Source organism: Triticum aestivum, chromosome 4A (genome assembly GCF_018294505.1).
Source record: "Triticum aestivum cultivar Chinese Spring chromosome 4A, IWGSC CS RefSeq v2.1, whole genome shotgun sequence".
In the NCBI taxonomy this organism is placed as follows: Eukaryota; Viridiplantae; Streptophyta; class Magnoliopsida; order Poales; family Poaceae; genus Triticum; species Triticum aestivum.
Genome location: NC_057803.1, coordinates 618567307 through 618590647, shown reverse-complemented (window position 1 = coordinate 618590647; position 23341 = coordinate 618567307). Strand labels below are relative to the sequence as shown.

Here is a 23341-nt window from a genome sequence, read left to right as displayed (position 1 = left end):
CATTGTCATATAACACCTCCTCAAGATCATCGTTTTCATCAATGATATCACATAGCAAATTGGTCACTAGTCATAATCACAAGTACTCCTCATTATAAACTCTAACACATTACCACATAATAAACATATTGTACCTCATAGGACCTACTGCATTCGATTAAGACCTACTACATTTTCTAAGGTAAAATAGAAAAAAACAAGATAGCCCCTAACTCTCCATTATGGAGAATGGAGATTAGCCTGTATCTAATTCTTGCCTTTCGCTGAATGTTACTTCCAAGAACCTCCTTGCAAATGTCCATACATTTCTTCCATTCTTTGATGATCATGTGTTCAACGGTTTTAGAAATCCGATATGCACAGGTGAGCTCCCTAGATTTACCTGGCAGTATGTTCAGAACTGAGAGGCGACCATTCAGAGACATCAGATGAGGCACACAATCCATCGGGAGTTTCTGTAGAAAAACATAATAATAACTTCGTAGTTAGCAATGATGTACTAGTTTTAGAAGGATGCAAAAGATGCACGGATGTCGTAATAGTAAAAAATATTACCAGGGTATCTCCAAGGAAGTTACCGTGGTTCAACACATGCACTAGTGGCACGTATTCACCATAATTTGGAGGAGTTCGATAATAGTTATTGTAATTCTTAAGAAGAGTACAAAATGCGACCAGATGATTTTTCTCCTTATACGTTAATTCGATGCCATCGGTATAGTGGGTTTTATCTACCATCTTCCGCACAGTCTTTGAAGAATCAAAATAAGCTGTCAATGGAAATAAGCTATCAAATATTTTGAAATAAACAATATAAATTAGTTAATAACTATGTTTGAGAAACTCACATAGCGGTACAATCGGAAGCGTATCAACAAGGACCCAAATGTCCATATTGTCTTGCTCGATGTCAGGATCACCAAGATCCATGGTGACAATAATACCCTCATAAAAACCATACATTTTGCAAAGTGCTTCCCAATTTTGGCAACCAAAATGGGTTACGCTCTGAGCATTGCACATATTTACTTCAAAATCCATATCATGATGGGTCCTTAGGTGTATTTTCTTTGTTTCGAAATTTTCATGGTCTTCAAAACCCATCCTCTCCAAGACATGGCGTCTTGCATGGCATGGGATAAGCTAGTCGAATTGTAAAATATGAAAATTAGACGTTGAAATAGTTGAAGTCATGCTTAATTACGAAAAAAACACTTGTCGTTGTTGCGTACCGTTTCACAATCGAAGGTCTCCTCGAGCTTAATGCTGAAGCGCCGATCTTCGTCCAGCTGAACGAACCTGTCGCACATACCTCGATCATCGTGGCACCAGCTACACTCCCCCGGGAGGCTGTCGTCGTCCGAGTACGACATTTCCTACGTTCATAATTCGAAGATTAAACTTGTACATATTCTAGCACAAGTCATGCCAGAATCACGAAAAAACCAGGCATGACCTTTGCTAAAAAAGGACATATCAAGCGCCTGAAATTTGCCGGAACGGAAATTAATCAACACTCCGGCAAAACATAGGCCACTCGGAGATGTAAACTGAACAAGAACGGCCACTTGGGCAACCACATATCCTATTTGAGCAACAACACAAGATATACAAGGATATTTGGCTAGTCTCACCTCAATGTCGGAGGGGGTCGGTGCCTGGGATGACGGCGGGGATGTCGGAGGGGGTCGGTCACGGGGACGACGGTGGTCACCTGAAACCATATAAGTTATCACTAATACATCCCGAATAATTGCTTAAACTAAAAAATAACGACAAATATGACATGTTCAACTAGTTTTATTAATTAAACTAGTTCTTACTAAACATAAACTTACTATAAATAGAAAAAAACTTGTTCTTTCTAAAAATAAAGTAGTTCAACTAGTTATATTAATTATCTTACTAAAAATACATTAGTTCTATTAATTCAACTAGTTCAACTAGTTTATTAATTTACTTAGTAAACTAGTTCAACTACAACTACTATTAATCATACTGCCCTAGTTAACTAGTACCATCACTACTAGTAATTAACATCTACTACTACTAAATATCTTGTACTAACTAAGCAACATCTAGTACTAGCTATGAACCCTAAATTAACATCTACAACTACTAAATCTAGTACTAACTAGTGGCAGGGGGTGGAGGGCGACGGAGAGGTAGCTAGGGGCGGCAAGGTCGAGGGCGGTGGGAGGAGGGCTGCCGGTGGAGGAGGGAGGAGGGGCGGCCGCAGGCGGAGGGAGGAGGGCGGCGGAGGAGGAGGGAGGGGCGGCCGCAGGCGGAGGGAGGATGTGCGAGGAGGAGGGAGGAGGGGCGGAAGGAGGGGAGTACCTTGGCGGACGGACGAAGGCGGCGGCGGCGACGACGCACGACGACGGTTATCGGCACGGGGGGGCGAGAGTGAGAGTGTGAGAGAGGGCCGGTCATGCGCGTGGGGAAAAGGTAGGGATGGTTGTAGCGCGTTTGCCAAAACACGCTACAGCTAATCTGAATAGCAGTAGCGCTTTGCACATAAGCTGCTACTGCTAAGTGTAACTATACAAAAAATACGTCAATGCAAAAATACATTGGCCATCAATGATCTTTTTGTGTACAATCTGAATTATCAATATGAGTCCTCTCCGGTAGGAACCGGAGAGGACTCATATTGCGGCCCCAAATTTTACACATAGAGTTCAGTGAAGACCAACTGGTTGTGGTAGTTTCAGAAATAACATATTTAAGGTGGTAAATACCCTGTTCATGGAACGAGGTGGGACTAAACTTGTGGGTTGATCTTAGCAGTAGAGGTTTTCCTATAAGCGCGCTGCTGCTAACTCCTATAGCAGTAGCGCGGTTTGTGGTGGATGCGCTACTGCTATTTTCCTGTCAGCAGCGCGTTTCGCTAACACGCGCTGCTGCTAAATAGCAGTAGCGTGGTATTTTGGGGAGCGCTGCTGGTAAGATTCTGTGTATAGGCTTTTCCCTAGTAGTGTCTTGGCTCGAGCTCGAGCTCGACCCCTGTTGTCGTGCTCGATGTGCCTTCCTGATTTGGCGCGCATAGTGTGAGTCAACAGGCTTGGGAGCTGGTGGTCGCGCCATACGAATAAAGTGGTCAATCTTCTCCTCGGGCACTTTCTCCCTTGGCGGCGGTGCCGGTTTTGGTGCGAAATGGGCCTCCACTTGGGCCTTCACTATGGCATCGTTTTGCTCCTTGGTCATGTCGTAAGGCCTCTATGGAAGAGGCGCGAGGCTTTTTGGACCATATTGAAATCGCTTGCCTCCGCCTGTACCTCCTGTACTACCTTGACCTGTAGCACTACGCACCATAGCTGCGGCGGCTCTCTTTCGCGATTGCTGAGGCAGCGGAGACGGCTGACACGGTGTCGGACTTGGAGGAGGAGTGGCACGCGTTGGTGGACTTGGAGGAGGAGGAGTGGCCTTTGGCTGGGTTGAAGGAGGAGGAGTGGCCTCACTTCGCGTTGGCTGAGTTGAAGCAGGAGGAGTGGCCTCACGCGTTGGCTGAGTTAAAGCAGGAGGAGTGGCCTCACGCCTTGGAGGAGCGTGAGTCGTCTGCTCCTCGTCACCTCCTGGAATTTCAAGCTCTAGCTGACGCGGTGTCGGTGGCCTTGGAAAGATGAGGCAATCCTTTCTCCATAGGATGATACGATGTATGGCCTCTCCCAGTGTGTGCTCCTCGTCACCTCCAGGAATGTCAAGCTGTAGCCCTGAATAATGGTCCACCACCTCATCTACCACGACACGAGCATAGCCGTCTGGAATCGTTTCGCAATGGTAGGTTGCTCCGGGGCGATTTGTATAAGCAACGGCGTCCGCCACCTTCACGGATATGTTCTTTACTTTGAAGTGTAGGTCACAGTTAGTGTTCTCCTTAATGCCATCCATAGGGTATCTATCCAGCAGTGCGTCGCGTGGGGTGGAACCCACGCTGCTTCTCAGATGGATGGGAAGGTGCTATCCAATGCTGGATCATGCGCTAGCTGCGGCTGCTGCTGAGACCCCCTTTCCTGGCTAAGCGAGTCGACCTGCTCCTGCTGCCTCTGGAATTTGAGTGCCAAGTCCGCGTGCGCTGATTCTAGGCCTTGAAGCCGTTCTGCTTCCTTCTTCCTCTGCTCGTCCTCCAGCTTCTTCTTCTTCTCCTCCTCCATCTTCCTTCTCGCACGACTTCTGTAGTCGGCGTTCCACTCAGAAAAGCCCTCATACCATGAAATAACGCCCTTGCCTCGTGTTCTTCCTGGGTGTTCAGGATTTCCCAGGGCGCACATAAGCTCGTCGTTCTCTCTGTTGGGCGTGAACACCCCCGTTCGAGCTTCTTCTATTGCTTCAACTAACTTTTCATCGGCTCCTTTAAGACTTGCCTTCTTCGAAACCAAGCCTGTCTTCTGGTCCAAGGCCCCCCATGCGCATAGAACCAAGTTCTGCACCTTGGGGGCCAGCTCAATGTAACTGGAGTGACCTGTGCAGCCAGCATCTGTTGCTCAGACTTATCCCACTTAGGCATTGCCATCGCATAGCCACCTGGCCCCAGCCTATGGAATTGCTCCTCTTTGCGGCATTGGCGTTGTTTTTTCTGGACAGGTCCTTAGATAATTCTGATTCCTTGAATTTCACAAAATAGTCCCAGTCTTCTCTTTGCTTCTCCAGTGTTCCCTTGAATTCTGGAGTCTTCTTTCCTGCTTTTTTGTACTCCTTCCATACAGTTTTCTTGTGGTTGTTGAATTCAATTGCCATCTTCCTAAGAGCAGCGTCCTTGACTTTCTCCACATTTGCAGCTGTGAAATGTTCCATGAGATCTTCCAAAAGCATTTTTTGCTCTGTCATCGACAAAAGTAAGATGTGGACGGGGCTTTGATGGAATTTTCCATTCTTGAAGAGAGATCGGGAGTTTGTCATTCACAAGAACTCCGCACTGACGAACGAACTTGTTTGCAATGTTCTTACGCGCTATTGGTACGCCATTAGTGTTGATGTCATCGATGTTGTACTTTACACCCTGCTTCAACTTTTTTCCCTTGCCTCGCACTCTGCCTGTAGAAGATTTTCTCGATCCGGAGGGCTGAAAAGAAGAAAGATCGATTTGTTAATATACCTTCAAATCATTTAAAACATGTGATGATCACCAGATGCCTTCTTATATAAATATACCTCGCCGGTCTCGGTTTTATCAAGATCAACATTTTCTTCGTCATCATAATCATGGATTTTGTCATCATCATAATTCATAATTTCTTCGCCATCATAATCCATGACTTCATCAACTCGGTCATCGCGATCGAATATCATATCATCACCCTCCCCGGTATTGTTCAGATATTGGGAGCCGTCATCTTCTTCATTTCGATTATCTGGCGCGCGAGGGGAGCGTATGATATCGAACATGGCCTCTTCTCCCTCTCTACCGGTATTGTCCGCCATAGCTTTTATTTAACAAATCCAAAAGAAATATAAAACAATTTATTATTCAAATTACAATATGCATGCATGCAATCTTCATAAGAGGAAATCCTCAATCATAGTACATAATATGCATCGTCTTGAATAATATATAATCTAGAATACATCATCTCAAATATTATATATCGAATACATCACTACCTAGCTAGCTAATAAAGATCGAATACTACAGAATAATATAGACCACTCGCAGTTCCTGATGCGCGGGCGGTGGACACCCAAAGAGAAGGAACCATCAGATGATCATAGCTCCGGTCATCTTCCCAAAGACCCTGCCAGGTATTGGAGAACCTGACGTCCATAGCAGCCATGTAGCGACAGACATGCTCTTCCTCCTCCCTGACACGGCGACGCACCACCTCCGGCGAGGCCGGCTCCCTCCGCACCGAAAGTGGCCCACGAGAACGCCACCAAAGGAGCTCAGGGTCGACGACAGGACCCGGGTTCCTCACCAAGTGGTGAGCCCCTGAAGGAAGCACCTCCCAGTGCCAGCCCGGCGGAGCCCAGTCCCGGACATGGGTCCTCTGAAGCAGGACATCGTCGCGAACGGGTCGACGACGAGGATGGGGCCGGGTATCATCGAGAATAAATACTATACGCCACAAAAGTAACATTTTTTAAATGATTGGATTGTGATTTCTTATATGCAAATTCTAAATTTGTATAACTAAAATTATAAGAAACTAAAAACTAAAATTTCTATAAAATTTCTATAAAATTTCTAACATTTCTATAACAATTAGAAAGTAATCTAATTCATCTAGTTAAAATTAACATTTCTAAAATTTCAAAATTTCTATAACATTTCTAACATTTCTATATAGCTAGCTAATTCTATATGCAAATTCTATATTTCATCTAACATTAATATATATATAGCTAATTCTATATGCAAATTCTATGACATTAATCTAATCTAATTAATTAATTCATCTAAAACCTCTGTATAAAAAACAGAAAAACAGAAAAAACTAAAAACTAAAAACAGAAAACATCTATGTGTGTGTGTGTGCGGGGGCTTGGGGCGACCAGGGTTCTCACGGCGGGGCGACGGGCCGGGGCGCGGTGAGGCAACGGGGGGCGGCGACGAGCGCGGCGACGTCGACGGGGCGGCGACGTCGACAGGGCGGCAGCGAGACGGCGATGACGGGGACAACATCGATGGGCCGGGGCGTCGATGGGGACGGTGGCGGCGGCGACGACGACGGGGCGGCGGCGAGATGGCGATGATGGGCTGGGGCGTCGACGGGGACAGTGGCGGTGGCGACAGGGCGACGGCGCGGGACGGGGCGGCTGCGATGTTGAAGGAGAGAGGAGAAGTGAGATGGAACTGAACTGAAATTTTCATAAGTGTTGTTTATATAGGAGGGGCCTTTAATACCGTTTGGATCCATGAACCGGTACTAAAGGTCTGTTTTGGCCAGGACAAGCGGCGGGAAGGCGCACCCCTTTAGTACCCGGTGGTGGCTCCAACTGGTACTAAAGCCCCCCCCCCCTTTAGTACCGGTTGGAGCCACGACCCAGTATTAAAGGGGGTGCGCTGGCTCCAGGCGGTGCGCAAGTTTAGTCCCACCTCGCTAGTCGAGGAGCAACCGAGGCCAGTTTATAAGCCCCAGCGTGGGCACTGCATTGAGCTCCTCTCCAATGCAGGCCTTCTGGGCCTACCTCTTCTACTCTGCCCTGTTAGGCCTACTGGGCTAGTGGGCCTACATCCTAGCCCAGCTACAGTTTGGGTTTCTAGTCGTACGCAGGCCGCTGTGGCCCTGTAGGTGGTTTTTCTTTTAGTTTTGTGTCAACAAAAATTTAGTTTTTTTATTTCTACTTTATTTATTTTTATTTATTTATTTCTGAATATTTTTTCTTTAGGTACAAAAAGTTACAAACTTTCTATTAGTGTGAGTAGTTTTCAAATACCAAAACACATAAGTATCCTAACAATTACAAAGATTCCCTTCAGTTTGTTCGAAGCGGCACTTTCCAGATATATAAGTCTGGAAAGTCACAACAGAAGAAAGTGATGACGGTGAAGCCTATCACATGCCAGTGTGGGATCTTTGGGTGTGAAACTTTTTCTTGGCGTGTGTCCCTTTGCGCTGTAACCATGGACAATCTTCATCATTTAACTGGATGCTCGGATCAATATTCACTTTGAATGGAGCAATTTCATCAAACTTTTCATAATCTTTTGACATGTCTGTCTTGTCATCCACTCCCATAATGTTTCTTTTCCCTGAAAGAACTATGTGGTGCTTTGGCTCATCGTATGATCCATTCGCTTCCTTATCTTTCTTTTTCTTGGCCTGGTAGACATGTCTTTCACAAAAAAAACCTGTGCCACATCATTGGCTAGGACGAATGGTTCGTCTGCATACGCAAGATTGTTGAGATCCACTGTTGTCATTCCGTAATGCGGGTCTTCCGTTACCCCGCCTCGTGTCATATTGACCCATTTGCACCAAAACAAAGGGACCTTCAAAACACCTCCGTAGTTAAGTTCCCATATGTCCTCTATGTAACCATAATATGTTTCCTTTCCCGTGTTGGTTGTTGCATCAAAGTGGACACCACTATTTTGGTTGGTGCTCTTCTTATCTTGGGCGATCGTGTAAAATGTATTCCCATTTATCTCGTACCCTTTGAAAGTCATTATATTCGAAGATGGTAACTGGGACAGTGAGTACATGTCATCTTCAATATCGCCATCATGCATGGCACATTTCTGCAACAAACCGGCGAAAGTCCTCGTTTGTTCATGTGTAATCCAGTCGCCAGACTGCTCCGGGTGTTTGGAGTGTAGAAAATTCTTGTGTTCCTCCATATACGGAGCCACCAAGGCGGAATTCTATAGAACTGTGTAGTGTGCTTTAGTGAGAGAATGCCCGTCCATACATATTATTTGATCCCTTCCTAGCGTGCCTTTTACGTCCAGTCTGCCCTTATGACGTGATTCAGGAACACCAATCGGCTTAAGGTCAGGAAGAAAGTCAATACAAAACTCAATGACCTCCTCATTTTCATGGCCCTTCGAGATGCTTCCTTCTGGCCTAGCATGGTTATGAACACATTTCTTCAAGGCTCCCATGAACCTCTCAAATGGGAACATATTGTGTAGAAATAGAGGACCCAAAACGTTAATCTCTTCGCAAAGGTGAACTAGGACTTGCGTCATGATGTTGAAGAAGGATGGTGGGAACACCAACTCGAAACTGACAAAACATTGCACCAAATCATTCTGTAACCTTGGTATGATTTCTGGATCGATTACCTTATGAGAGATTGCATTGAGGAATGCACATAGCTTCACAATGGCTAATCGAACATTTTCTGGTAGAAGCCCCCTCAATGCGAAGCAGTTGCGTCATAATCACGTGGCAGTCATGAGACTTTAGGTTCTGGAACTTTTTCTCTGCCATATTTATTATTCCCTTTATATTCGACGAGAAGCCATACGGCACCTTCATACTGAGCAGGCATTCGAAGAAGATTTCCTTCTCTTCTTTGATAAGAGCGTAGCTGGCCTGACCCTGATGTATGCCGTCATTTCCGTGCATACGTTGCTAGTCCTCCCGTGCCTCTGGTGTATCTTTTTTCTTCCCATACACGCCCAAGAAGCCAAGCAGGGTCACGCAAAGATTCTTCGTCACGTGCATCACGTTGATTATGGAGCGGACCTCTAGATCTTTCCAATATGGTAGGTCCCAAAATATAGATTTTTTCTGCCACATGGGTGCGCGTCCGTCAGCGTCCTTCGGAACAGGTTGTCCGTCAGGACCATTTCCAAAGATTACCTGCAAATCCTTGACCATATCATGTAGATCAACACCAGTACGGTGGCGAGGCTTCGTCCGGTGATCCGCCTCACCTTTGAAATGCTTGCCTTTCTTTCTTACGGGATGCCTGCTCAGAAGAAATCGACGATGTCCCAGGTACACATTCTTCCTACAACTATCCAAATATATACTGTCGGTATCATCCAAACAATGCGTGCATCGGCGGTATCCCTTGTTTTTCTGTCTTGAAAGGTTACTGAGAGCAGGCCAATCATTGATGGTCACGAACAGCAACGCCTTTAGGTCAAATTCGTCATGTTTGTGCTCATCCCACGCACGTATACCTTTTCCATTCCACAACTGTAATAGTTCTTCAACTAATGGGCTTAGGTACACATCAATGTCGTTGCTGGGTTGCTTAGGGCCTTGGATGAGCACTGGCATCATAATGAACTTCCGCTTCATGCACAAAGGAGGAAGGTTATACAAACATAGAGTCACATGCCACGTGCTATGGTTGCTGCTCTGCTCCCCAAAAGTATTAATGCCATCTGCGCTTAGAACAAACCATACGTTCCTTGGGTCACCTGCAAACTCCTCCCTGTACTTTCTCTCGATTTTTCTCCACTGCGACCCGTCAGCGGGCACTCTCAACTTTCCATCTTTCTTACGGTCTTCTCCGTTCCACCGCATCGCCTTCGCATGCTCTTTGTTTTGGAACAAACTGTTCAACCGTGGTATTATAGGAGCATACCACATCACCTTTGCAGGAATCTTCTTCCTGGTGCGCTCGCCCTCGACATCATCAGGGTCATCGCGGCTAATCTTATAGCGCAATGCACCGCATATCGGGCACACGTTCAAATCCTCGTACTCATCGCGGTAGAGGATGCAGTCATTAGGGCATGCATGTATCTTCTGCCCCTCTAAACCTAGAGGGCAGACGACCTTCTTCGCTTCGTACGTACTCTCGGGTAATTCGTTGTCCTTTGGAAGCATATTCTTTATCATTACCAGCAACTTTCCAAATCCCTTGTCAGATAGACCATTCTCTGCCTTCCATTGCAGCAATTCCAGTGTGGTGCCCAGATTTTTCTTGTCACCTTCACAATTCGGGTACAACAATTTCTTGTGATCCTCTAACATGCGCTGCAACTTCTTCTCCTTTTCACTTGCGCAGTTTCTCTTTGCATCGGCAATGGCCCGACCTAGATCATCAGGGGGCTCATCAGATGCCTCTTCTTCAGCTTCTTCCCGCATGGCCGGCTCAGCTTCTTCCCCCATTGTTGTATCATCATATTCAGGGAACCCATGGCCAGGATAGCTATCGTCATCCGCTTCTTCTTCATTGTCTTCCATCATAACCCCTCTTTCTACGTTCTTGGTCCAAACATTATAGCGGGGCATGAAAACGGACTTAAACAGGTGGACATGAATGGTTCTTGAGTTAGAGTAATTGTGACCATTCTTACAGCCAGCACATGGACAAGGCATAAAACCATCCGCCCACTTGTTTGCCTGAGCCGCAATCAGAAAAGTATGCACGCCATCAAAGAACTGGGGAGAGCATCGGTCATCGTACATCCATTGCCGGCACATCTTCATTACACACCACCCAATAGACCAAATTAATACAAGTCCATACATAAAGTTCATATACAACACTTCAATGCAACATACAAATAACTCTCTAGCTAAAGAATTTAAATGCAACAACAAATGGGATCAAGATCGCAACTAAGGTAACAATTGATACAACAACATAATGATACCAAGCCACACTATCAATGGCATATTTTCTAATCTTTCTAATCTTCAACCACATTTTCTCCATCTTGATCTTGTGATCATCGACGACATCGGCAACATGCAACTCCAATTCCATCTTCTCCCCCTCAATTATTTTCAATTTTTCTTTCAAATACTCGTTTTCTCTTTCAACTAAATTTAACCTCTCGACAATAGGGTCGGTTGGAATTTTCGATTCACGTACCTCCTAGATAAAAATATCTATGTCAACTTCATGGGCACAATTTTTCATAAACACGAAATGCAACAAATAGTTTTAAAAGAGAATATACCACATCCGAATCATAACACAGACGAGGGCCGACGGGGACGGATATCAAAACCATGGCACTATGTATAACAAACAACGTACGGGTAAGATAATTATACAAGTAACTATATATCTAAATCACACAAACATGATTTTTTTATATAAAAAAGATAAGAACAAGAGGCTCACCACAAGGTGGTGCGGACGATTGACGGTGGTTACGACGGAGACGGGAAGGCACTAAGTAAACCACACCTACATATGCAAACTAAGAGTTATTTTAAGCTCAAATTGAATATAAATCAATATACTACCACATATAATTCCTCCCAAATTACTAAAACCCACAAATTAATCACTATATAAAGTATTGCAAGAGCTAATCTAGCAATGAGAGATGAAAGGACAAAGTTGCTAACCTTTGTGATCACTTGAATGGATGGGGGCCTTCAAATCTTGACAAAATTTGGGCAAAATGTGTGATGAGCTCGAGGGGAGAAGAGGAAGAACAGAGAGGAGAGGAGAGGGGAAAGGGGGAAGAACAGAGCGAGCTGGACAAAGGGTTTATATGCAGGATGACCTATAGTACCAGTTCGTGGCACGAACCGGTACTAAAGGTGCTGGACTAGCCCTAGTCTGACAGCATCCTGCCACTACGCCCTTTAGTACCGGTTCATGGCATGAACCGGTGCTAAAGGTTTGCCATGAACCGGTACCAAAGGGAGCGGCCCACCTAGCCGTTGGAACCGGCAGTATTGGTCACATTAGTGTCGGCTCAGTTTCAAACCGGGACTAATGCTCTGCACATTAGACCCTTTTTCTACTAGTGTTGGTGGAAGAGTAAAGGATTCCTTTCCCTTCCCTTCCAATTCAGCCTAGGGCCTGTCAAAGCCCATGTTCCCCATGTGGGCCCTCGTGGGCCCTCTAGGGGTCGTCATCTCATCATGGTCCTTCACATTTTTCTTTCAAAATAAAAACTTTCCAAAGATAGATCCGGACTTTCAGAAATCTTGTTATACCTTTATGGAATTCCCAGAACTCTTCTAGAACTATTCAAAACAATTTTGGAACTATCCAAAACTCTTTTAGTGAACTTTTAACTCATTTCTCATTAATTTCTCCGGTAATTAGGACAAGAACTCGTTAAGTGTGTGGCTCTACAGGTTCAGAAATAAGTGGACATGACCTAAAACCCCTTTCGGTCAATACGGGATCTCAACACCCTTATTAACTCACGCATATTTACGAAGTTCTCGAGCGAACCTTTGTTTACGAATACCATTCCCTTTGCTCTGTGATACAATTATGAAACCCGAGGCGAGATTATCATTATTCCCGTGATCAACTCCTCGATCACTATACCAGTTATTCTTGTTATTGTTTCATTCTCTTTATCATGTCTGTGTTCTGGTATCTCATGGTCATAATCAAAAGTGTCTGACCAGAAGATAATGACACTGTAACACTGAGTGGGCCTGAAGAGTATCTCAGTTATCGTGAGAGAAGCAAATCCCAGTCTTGAACTATTACTACTAAGACATACTTTTCCGATATACCCGGGAGTCGCCTTTATTGACATCCATTTATGGAGGGACATGTGGTAAACCCTAAAGTAACCATCTGGTATGTTGGTATGTAATATTGTCATGGTCTAAGGAATAATTCAAACATGAAAACTTAATATGAAGTACCTATAACATAAAAACGATGGAAAAAAAGACATGCTCAAATTATTCAAGATGATTCTCAAATTCTCAATTATTCTACGACCTGTTTGCAATTTCTCAAGATAATTCTCAAATTCCCAAATTCTCAAAAAAGATATGCGCAAATTATTCAAGATAATTCTCAAATTATTCAAGATAATTCTCAAATTCTCAAATTCTCAAAAAAGATATGCTCAAATTATTCTATGGCCTGTTCACAATTTTTTAGAATCCTCAAATTCTAAAAGGAAAAAAAGATATGCTCAAGTTTCAGTTTTTTTTAATTTTCGTTAAATCTGGTCAAATTGTGGTCAAACTATGGAAAAAAAGATATGCTCAAATTATTCAAGAAATATGCTCAAATTATTCAGGAAATATTAGTGTTAATAAATAAATATTTTAGTTTTTTTGACTTTTTGTCAAACTGTGGTCAAACTATGGTCAAACTACTTATTCAAGAAATATTTCGGTTACTAAATAATGATTATTTTTTATAATAATAGTTTCAAACAAAAACGGTGAAACATGTGACTTCATGCTCAAGCTAAATTTCTGAGGGTAATAGGATTGACAGCTTACTGTTATTAGGTAAACAACACGTGCAGACTTGAAAACTAGGGGGAATAGAACTCGGAAGTTAAACGTGCTCAGGCTGGAGTAGTGAGAGGATGGGTGACCGGCTGGGAAGTTAGACGATTTGGAATGATGAGGGGTGATTAGAGCAATGATGAGCGGTGATTAGATACAAAATCGTCAAATAATTCAGAAATTTGAAAATCAAGAAAAAAATTCAATTTTTTTTTCAAAAAAATAAGTAAAAAATCAAAAAAAAACTCCTTTAGTACCGGTTGGTGTTACCAACCGGTACTAAAGGTCCCCCAGTCCACCGCACGGGCTCATGCCACGTGGTGGGCCTTTAGCCCCGATTCATGCAGAACCGGTAGGGGGGGGGGACCTTTAGTCCCCACCCTTTAGTGCCGGTTACAGAACCGGGACTAAAGGCCCTTACGAACCGGGGCTATAGCCCGCTTCTGCACTAGTGCTTGTAAGCAGATGGCAACTCTCTTTTACCCGAGTTGACATGTGTTTTTGCATGATACATGGCAACTGCCGTAGCATGCACGTAACAGATGTCAACTCTTTCTTTTACATGGCAACTGCCCTAGCGTGCTTGTGATCACATGGCAATTCTCTCATTTCCCCAAACATGTTTTTTTGCCATGCCTTTTTGTAGTGCTACATGGCAACTGCCTAGTATTGGTGGGTGACAACTCTTAAAGTTTTGAAATCATGGCAAGTGCAGTAGATCAGACCATACATGGCAACTGCAGTTGAGCAACCATGGCAACTGTAGTTGTTCGACATGGCAACCGAAGTTCAGCGACATGGCAACTGCAGTTAAACAAACATGGACGAGGGTGTGGACCCTGGCAACTGCGGGACGCGCGGTAACTGTCACGCGGGCGTGCGGGACCACGAGGTACGAGGCCTGACGTATGGGGCGTGTGGGCGTTATCTATTTCGCCCACACGCACGTGTGTGAGAGGGATCGGGAGGGGAAAAAAGAGGTGTGTGGGCATTACTTTTTTTGCCCACACGTAGGTGTGTGGGCTGTTCCTCTTATACACCACACAAATTGTGTGGGCAGACCCCCTAACGCCCACACGTGTGGCACTTATCGGCGTCCAAAAAATATAGGAACAGTAAAGTGAGGATTGCCAAAGTTTAAATTCGTCACAGTACATTTTATTAGCAACAAGCTCTGAATCATGAAAGTAAATTTGGAACCAGACTAATTTTGAATTAACTACATCCAAAATGCTTGAGCTTCAAAAAAATTATTGAAAATGTTCTCTAATACAAAAATATTCTCGAATGTTAAATTTTTTCTAAAACAGAACAGGAATTGTTGAATTTTTTAAATAAGATCGATTTTTTTTTCTGAAATTCAAAAAAAAAAAATCACGCATTTGGTAAGGTTCTTGAGTTAATAACTGAACATTTGCCAAAGTTTGAGTACATTAAAAAACAAAGATAAGAAAATAAAAACTAGAAAATGGAAAAAGGAAAGGAAAAGGGTAAAAGACAATAGAGAAAAAGGAAATAGAAAAATAGAAAAGAAAATAAAACAGTCTAAAACATTCTAGAAGGTTCCTAAAACCAGAAAAATTACAGTTGCAGTCTTCTCACTAACTAGCTAAATGCGCCTGCCCAGTTGGTCGCTTGCCTGGCTAAATTTGTGTGATAGCCCAACTATTTATCGCGCTAAGCGACAAATAGGATTTGCCCCCCTTAAACTTGTCATGGCCATAAAAGTTTGGACGTACAGAAATTTTTGGACCAGCCTGGGAGCGAACTATGCCCACCTACGACTCCCTGTATAAAAAACCCCGAAGATTGCCGTTGAATTCTTGTGTAAGTTATCTTTACCTTGTCGCCCTGAAAAAAGTTCAATCAAATTTTATCCCAAGCCAGTTGAATTTCATCTAAAACTTTAAATTTATGGTTATTTCATCCAAATTTTCCAAATTCATCGATTTCAGAGGCCTCTGATTTTTATTCCTTTTGGGTTTAAACCCCGAAACTTGCTAGAGACAGAGATGATGGATGCCCACCCAGGATCTCCAAATTGATACAATATCGAGGAAAAAAATAGGAATGGTAAAGTGAGGATTGCCAAAGTTGAAATTCGTCACAGTACATTTTATTAGCAACAAGCTCTGAATTCATGAAGGTAAATTTGGAACCAGACTAATTTTGAATTAACTACATCCAAAATGCTTGAGCTTCAAAAAATTTATTGTACCTAGACACGCTGTAAGAGCGAGCGCGCTGGCGAGCCGTGACCACGGGCTCACCTTCCTCGCCACGCTCCACACAAAAAGAGGTCAGCCGGAGAAGACAGGTTTCGGCGTCAACCAACTGAACCAAGCACTTGTCTTGGTCGTTCACCTTGGGTCTCAGACGCTCCATGAGACAGTACTCGCTACCGCCGCCTTCGGGAGATGACATGGGCACGAGCTTGGTGTCGACGTGGCTCCAGCCAGCCGCGTCGTCCTCCTTGAGACAGAACAGCTTCTCCCTGCCGTCCTTCCACTCTGAGGGAGCACTCAAGACATTGCCGGCGCAGAGGTAGCCATCATTGACGGCGTCGAGACCGACCCACGCGTCGAGACCATGGTCGTAGTGGGCGTGGCCGACTACGGGCATCCGCCAGTCGCCAAGGCACGTCCACTTGTGACTTGTCGTGCTGAAAGAGAAGGTCTTGCGAGTGGCCTTGTTCACGTCCCGGTCCCAGCGCCAAGCGGAAACCAAGATCTCATGGTCGTGCGGGGCCGTTCCTAGCGGGGCGCGCACCGCATGCGCCAAGATGTTATCGGCGTCGAAGGGGAGCATCAGAAGATTCTCAGTGCAACTCCAACGCCACTGCGACGAAGCCGACACCGGCTGCCAATTCCAGAGCTTGTCCTCGTCTCCTCCGGCTGCATGGGCGGTGAGGCAGTGCAAGCCCGATGCAAAAATGGTTTTGCCGTGGCCAACGTACTTGTAGTATCTCTCAAACCCACATGACTCGAACAAATACAGTCTGTCGCCGACTGTAATGGCTGCCGTGCAGCCGCAGCTGTCAAGGAGGCTTTTCGGGAGGTAAGGCGAGACGACCTGCGCCGCCGTCTTGGTGTCATAGATGAGGACGCCGCCGACGCTGACCTCTGGCCATTCCACGTCTCTGGTGATGCTGGTAGATGTGGCAACAATGCTGCTGCCAACCGCGGCGAACTGCACATCGTCGCGGACAGTGGGAAGCGCCACGCGGAGGACCGGAGGCTCCGGTAGGCGCCCCGTGCTGCCGTCAAGATCGTCGTCGTTGGCGAGGTCCAGCTTGTGGATGCCGTGTCCGTCGCTGTGGTCGTCCAGAACCACGTATAGATGCCGCTTCGCCGCCGCCGCCAGATGCTGCCGGTTGGCCTTGGCGAGCAGATCGCCATTGGAGTTGGAGTTGGAGGTGTATCCTCGTGAGCCGATCAGGTCATCTCTGCCGAGAGCGGCTGTCAGCTGGCTCACACCGTGGCGGAAAGGGCGGCGACGGGAGAGAAGGAGGTGTCGAGGCTGACCGAGGAACGATCGCCAAGCCCACATCGTGTATCGGCGGCGGCCTGAGGTTAGGGTTGGGAAAGATCCTACCTGTAATCGATGGTACATATGCTACGCACTTTTTTTGTTTTTTTTTTTGCGGGTGTACGCACTTTTATTTGCGAGTACAGTTAATTTCTAAACCGTGCGATGGGCACTTTTTTTCAGGTACCGTGCAATGTACACTTTTTTTTGTGAGATGGGTAGTTTTTTTTTTGTTTCTAAAATCAACAAAAAGATTTTGTTAGAAATACATAAAAAAATTAGTATCAACAAAAATAAAAAAATGACAGAAATATCTGAAAAATTGGTTCTATTGAAGGTTTGGATTTAGCGATTACATAGTAGAGTCCGATTCCGCTCTAAATGATGGTTACATGACCAATATTTTGCTAGTCAAATTTTGACTATTAGTTCGACTAGAAAATCAGCCAGCGCGCGGGCTCGGTGCTGATGCGGCGACATGAGAGGTTGTCTTGCAGAGATGGAGGCCGGTGATGCCGTCGTAGGAGAGGAGGACGCGAGTGACGCCGTCGAGGGAATTGAGGCCTTGATGATATATATGAGAGATGGCGGGGCGAGGAGGGGCCGGCCAATGCCGTGGAGGGGAGAGGAGGATGCAGTGATGCCGTCAAGGGAAGGGAGGTGGCATGGACATGATCGGACGGGCTCCGCCAGTAGCATGGAGGAGAGATGGCGGGGAGAGGGTCAAGAGACAGCGTGGAGTGACAAAGGAACGATGTGGGCATGGCGATCACTAGTAGAAAATGGATTGACGGCTCGATCGATAGTATGCTATGCTACGCACTTTTTTGTGAGTACAATTTTTTAATAGAAAAATTACTATGTAAGCCCTATTACTTTTTTTCACGGTAATACGTGTCATAAGTATTATAGTACAAGTCACCTAACTGACCTGACAAAACTGAAAAGACAGCAGAAATCTAGCCTTTGCATAAAGGAACAACAACCAAAAGGTAAAATTACAATCAAAACTGAAAAAACCTCTGAACTTGACACCAACACCCGTCACCTGCCTCTGGAACCACCACAGCAGCCACCAAAAGAAAAAAAATGATGGATCATCTTCGCACCCGAGCTCGTAGCGGCTCCATAGCTGATATGCAGCTTTGCGGACCTCAAAGGTGGCTCACCAAAGGCAAAACCATTACCGTTGAACGAATCAGACCGGGGCAACACCCCGGACACGCCATCAAACTCCAGATCTGGCACACCCACACGACTAGAACGCCGGAGGAGAAAACCACATCCGCCTTCCATGAACCGCGAACCCAGCACACGATCCACCATATTTCAGAAGCCGCCGATGAAGACCACAATTTGCATCCTCTCCTGGACTACCTCCCAAGCTCCACGCCAGCTCTGGAGCAAACGTCGTCGCAACAGCGGAGCCCGAGGACACAGGTTGACCACAAGGATGTCGCTGCCGCCATGCCATGTTTGCTTGAACAGACTGATTTCCAAATCCATCCCCAACCATAGGACTGATCTCCTCGTTGGAGTAGGATCCGAAGAAAGTTTATTCAATGTTGCCATCGCCGCCGCCGAAGCCAAGACGATGAATGGCCTAAAATCCTAATCTACGAGAGAAAACACGATTCACACGCGTGGATCCGGCGACCCCCCTCACCACCGACGACCGAGGCCGCCAGCGGAGGGGAGCCGCCGGACGGCGGCAGGGAAGACTCCTGGCGGAGAGATCGCCTTTTCTTTCCTCTGGTGGAAGAAAGAAAAGCGGACGCCTACTACTCCTATGTAAATAAGCACTTAGGATTTTGCCAATTTTTGTATATACTCCTCCGTCCTAAAATACGTCTTAAAATAAGTGTCTCAATTTTTGCCAATTTTTGTATATACTACTCCTGCTAGGGTTGCACACCTACGGACCTTCCATAGCTAGTTCCTTCCGATCAAGGCGACGAGAAGTACGTCCCCTAGCTAGCTCTGATCAAGGGAAGGCGATTCAATATGGCCGGCCATGACGAGCTCTTTCCCGTCGGCTCCACCTTCAGTCCCCAGGATCACGAGCTCATCAACCAGTTCCTCCGTCAGAAGATTGCCGGAGCAGACCGCGGCCGCTTCAGCAGCTTCATCCACGAAGACGACGTCTACTCCGCGCCACCCGGAGGCCTCATCGAGAACCGTGCCCACGCGCCTGGCTCCAACAAGGACGACGGGAAAGGAGGCGTGTGGTACTTCTTCTCACCGGTCCGTCGTCACAAGACCAAAGGTGGCCGCAGCGGGAGGCGACAGCGCGTCGTCGACCACGACGAGGGTTACAACTGGCACTCGGAGAAGAGCGAGCCCGTGCTAGACACTCATGGTAAACGGGTCGGCCTGATCGACCATCTTTCCTTTGGGATCAAGAGGCCTGGAGCAGCTAGAACCAGGGTTGGGTGGTGCATGAAGGAGTACGGCCTCGACCACGACAACGAACAAGACGGTGCGGCCGGCCAGGTGCTATGCAAGATCTACGTCTCACCCCACAAGAGGGAGATTACCTACGCGTCGGTAATCAACGCCCCCGGTTCCAAGAGGAAGAGGAAGGCGGCCGCCGAGGTCCAACATCCAGAGGCTCCACGTCCCAAAACCCCACGCCGCCAAGAAATGACCATCCAAGAAGAAGAAGAAGCCGGCGGGACGCTTCGGGAGTTCGAGCGTTCGTTCATGTCCGACCAAGACGACGAGATGTAGCCCCCCGGAGTAGTGGACGACGGCAGCGTGGATCCAGGCGGGTTTTTCACCGACATGCTTCCAGAATTAGGACTGACGCTCCAGGGAAATACTAAGGCGGCCGAGCATGGCAGCGACTGTACATTGGAGGACTCCTTAGCCGGCGAACATGGCGTCGAGACGGTGGAGGAGGATGACGGCAGCTTCCAATGCACATGGGAGGAGCTGTTCGGCGACGACATGGAAGTGGCATGCCCTGCCCCGACGACGGCGTCGTTGCACGTGAGGACCGAGTGTCCGTGTGTGTGACGGAAAGTGCGGAATTTGCATCCGAGTGTGCGTGTATGTCTTGTTGATTGCACATTGTTGATGAACAAGCCATCCATATGTGCAGCAGATCAAGTAATTGATATTCTTTTATCATATATTCATATTAGACTACATAATGATTAGTGATACAATTGCTCTGTTCCTAAGCGTGAAATAAATACTTGACGAATCAAAAGCAAAATCCTGTCTGATGAGATCGGTGCAAGTACTTTGCTGCAAGAACACCTAGCTCTAAGCATTTTGTTCATCGAAAAGTGTAACCATTACCTTTGTTTTCTTAACAGACCTAATCCCAGCCATTTCCATTAGTCCTCATAAAGGATATACATCTTCCCAGCATACAAAGGTATCGAGGAAATGAGAAAGGAAAGAAATGGGTTTAAAGAACTAACAAGAAACCCACCGTGCATTGACGGCGTCCACGCGGCACCTAACCACTAGCCTAACAAGTTCAAAAGAGCCAACATCTAGCAATTCAGTAGCAAAAGAACGCAAACTAACAATATATGACCGCTAAAACGTTCGTGAAGGCAACAATGGAAGTTCGATGTAGCAGTGTGAACATCTTGAGCAGCAGCACAAATCATAATCAGTTAATAACATTGTCTAAAAGCATGGCCACCCAATGTTTCAAAGGCCTCAACTTTCCCATCTTTCTTAGACTCGCCCATCTTTCTTCGTGAGATATATGTTCGATCCATCATCTTAGCCTGATCTTTCCAAACCCTAGCCTGCAAGCCAGCAGCATACAATGCGGGTGGTCCAATTGTTGGTTTGTCGACCACATCCCTACCTCCTCGGTCTCCCGAGAATATCGATCCGTCCTCCCTAGATCTTGAACTGGCGAGGGAGACCATGGCAAGGAAGGCCAGCAAGGTCCGAGTGGTGGACCGGTGGTGTCGTGGCAGCATCGCGTGCTAGTGCCATTTGAAAACTCGTATCAAGCACCCTAGTGTAGTGCTAATCGGACTGTTTTTTTTTGTTACAACAACCACAAAAGTTATATCTACGGCATCGTCGACGGGGACGGCGACCACCAACACAAGCATCTTCCTCCCTTTTTCAACAAACACCATTCACCCCTCTAGCAGACCTTTCCATCCAAGTTTCCCTACATCATTCATCTTTCAATCCATTGCCCTTTGATTATCTGTGTGGCTTCTCTGTCATTGTGTTGTTTTCTAATATATGTGGAACACAGCGAATTTGTTTGTTTCCTAGAAAATGGATATAACAAGGAAGTTTGACAAAAATATCATGTGCACTACAATTTGACATAAGGCATTTGATATATCAAGCAGGTCCATCGATGTTCATAGAACTCATGACCCGTAGCTAGTCAGAAATGATTTTTTTCTCTTACAACACAAAGAAGTCATTAGACATGACTTAAACATAGTATAAAGTCTTGTCAAGTTCATCCTGTGTGGCTCTGTTGCAGCCTAAAGTTCAACAGCCCACCTATCTGCATTAATTTAGTATAAAAACAATGCCATGCTAATAAGATAAGCTCAAGGCCATTTCCAACAACAGGAAGGAGGTTAAGATTAATGATAAAATGGTCCGGTTATCAAGCCATATGGTGAACATTAATTGCACTGTATCAAGGAAGAACACACGTATTTCCAAATAGTGCCGAGGCTAAGTACTCTAATTCTAATTTTAATGGTATTCTCATATTTGATTGACCCCGGTACTAATAGTTATCATGAGAAACGATTGCACCCTTTTAAACGACGGCAACATGAGAGATGCCATCTGATTTGTTATTAGTGCGGTTTACCTGTCATAAATTCAGAGAAACATCAATTAGATCGTAGGACTGTGTTGCAAAATGAACAGGAACCGGCGCACCAAACATCTGTAAAATCAGGCCTGCTCATGAGAGCTTAGCGATAATACATCAAATCTTCCCAGTACCAATATGTAACCACGACATCAGTTTTTTTTCATGGCTATGTGTTCCAAACTGAAAATTGAGACAACCCAAATAATGCACAAGGAACCAGAGGAGAACACATGGAGCATCTACCATTGGGGGCCAACAAATCTGACCAGGTCTCTTCGCGCACCTCTCCAGGGTCTCCGGCAGCGACAAGTTCGAACTGCCCCCACTTCCGTCTTCGTAGCCCGCCGCCTGCTCGGCAGTCTCACAGTCCAACTCGTAGTTGGTGCCGAGATCGAAGTGCGTCTCGTCGAGCTCGAGCACGAGCACGAGCCCCTCGCCCTGGTCGAGCTGCCTCATACACGTCACTGGTGTTCTGGAACCCACCAAGCCTACGGACATCGCGGTGTACCCAGTGATGCTATACTCGTCGAAGATGAGTTGGGCGATGGGGGAATCGACCCCGCCAAGATGGGCAGGGCCATTGACACAGGCGAGGGCGAGGGCTGGGTCGAGGGGCTCCTCAACCCCTTCGACGTGGCTGAAGTCGGCATGGATGCGCGGGCGGCGCTTGAGTGCGAGGACATCACGGGAGCGGGCACGATCATCAAGGCCGTAGAGGCGAACGCGTAGGTCGTCGGTGGCGGCGGCGAGGGGGTGCGTGGGGCGTCGAAGAAGAGGTTTCGCTGGGCGTCGTTGCGGAGCATGCGATGTGTGGCAGATGAGTCCCATCCCACGGTCGAGGCTCGGGCGAATTTTTTTTGTGCGTGCAGGAGAGAACGCAAGAAAATCAGTCGTGATGGTAGAAACGGGAGGTGAGATTGGTGGGGCGAGGTGCTCGCATGGTTATGAAGGAATAGTTATTTTTGCGATGTAGATTATGACAGTGATTGATTTTGGAGTAATTATGTATGCGATGGAGATTATGACCGTGATTGATTCTAGAGTAATTGGTATGTGATGGAGATTACCATCCTTATTTATACGAACGTCCCCCCATCCTTTCATTTGAACTTATTCTGTTACCAAAACTCAGCAGATTTGAGATTGACTGCCGACCATGATCTGATTTATTCCCGTTTTGACTTTTATTGCATTACCAAAGATTGATAACCGGCTTAGACCAGTGGGAGGGAAGTTTTGTATAGATAGATAAAAACCAGTGGTACGGGGTGGTGGGAGGTGAGACTAAATAAAATCAGACGAAAATAAAACAGGAGTATCAGGTTACCAACTGCTCCATTGGTGCTAAAACATTTATTTCCAACACCCCTACAACTACAACTAATACATATCATTGACACTC

General features: G+C 46.0%; 1 pseudogene; it reads left to right on the top strand.

The window, feature by feature from the left end:
- The first annotated feature begins 19102 nt into the window (after positions 1-19102).
- Positions 19103-20129, top strand: LOC123082667 (uncharacterized; annotated as a pseudogene).
- Positions 20130-23341: the final 3212 nt, after the last annotated feature.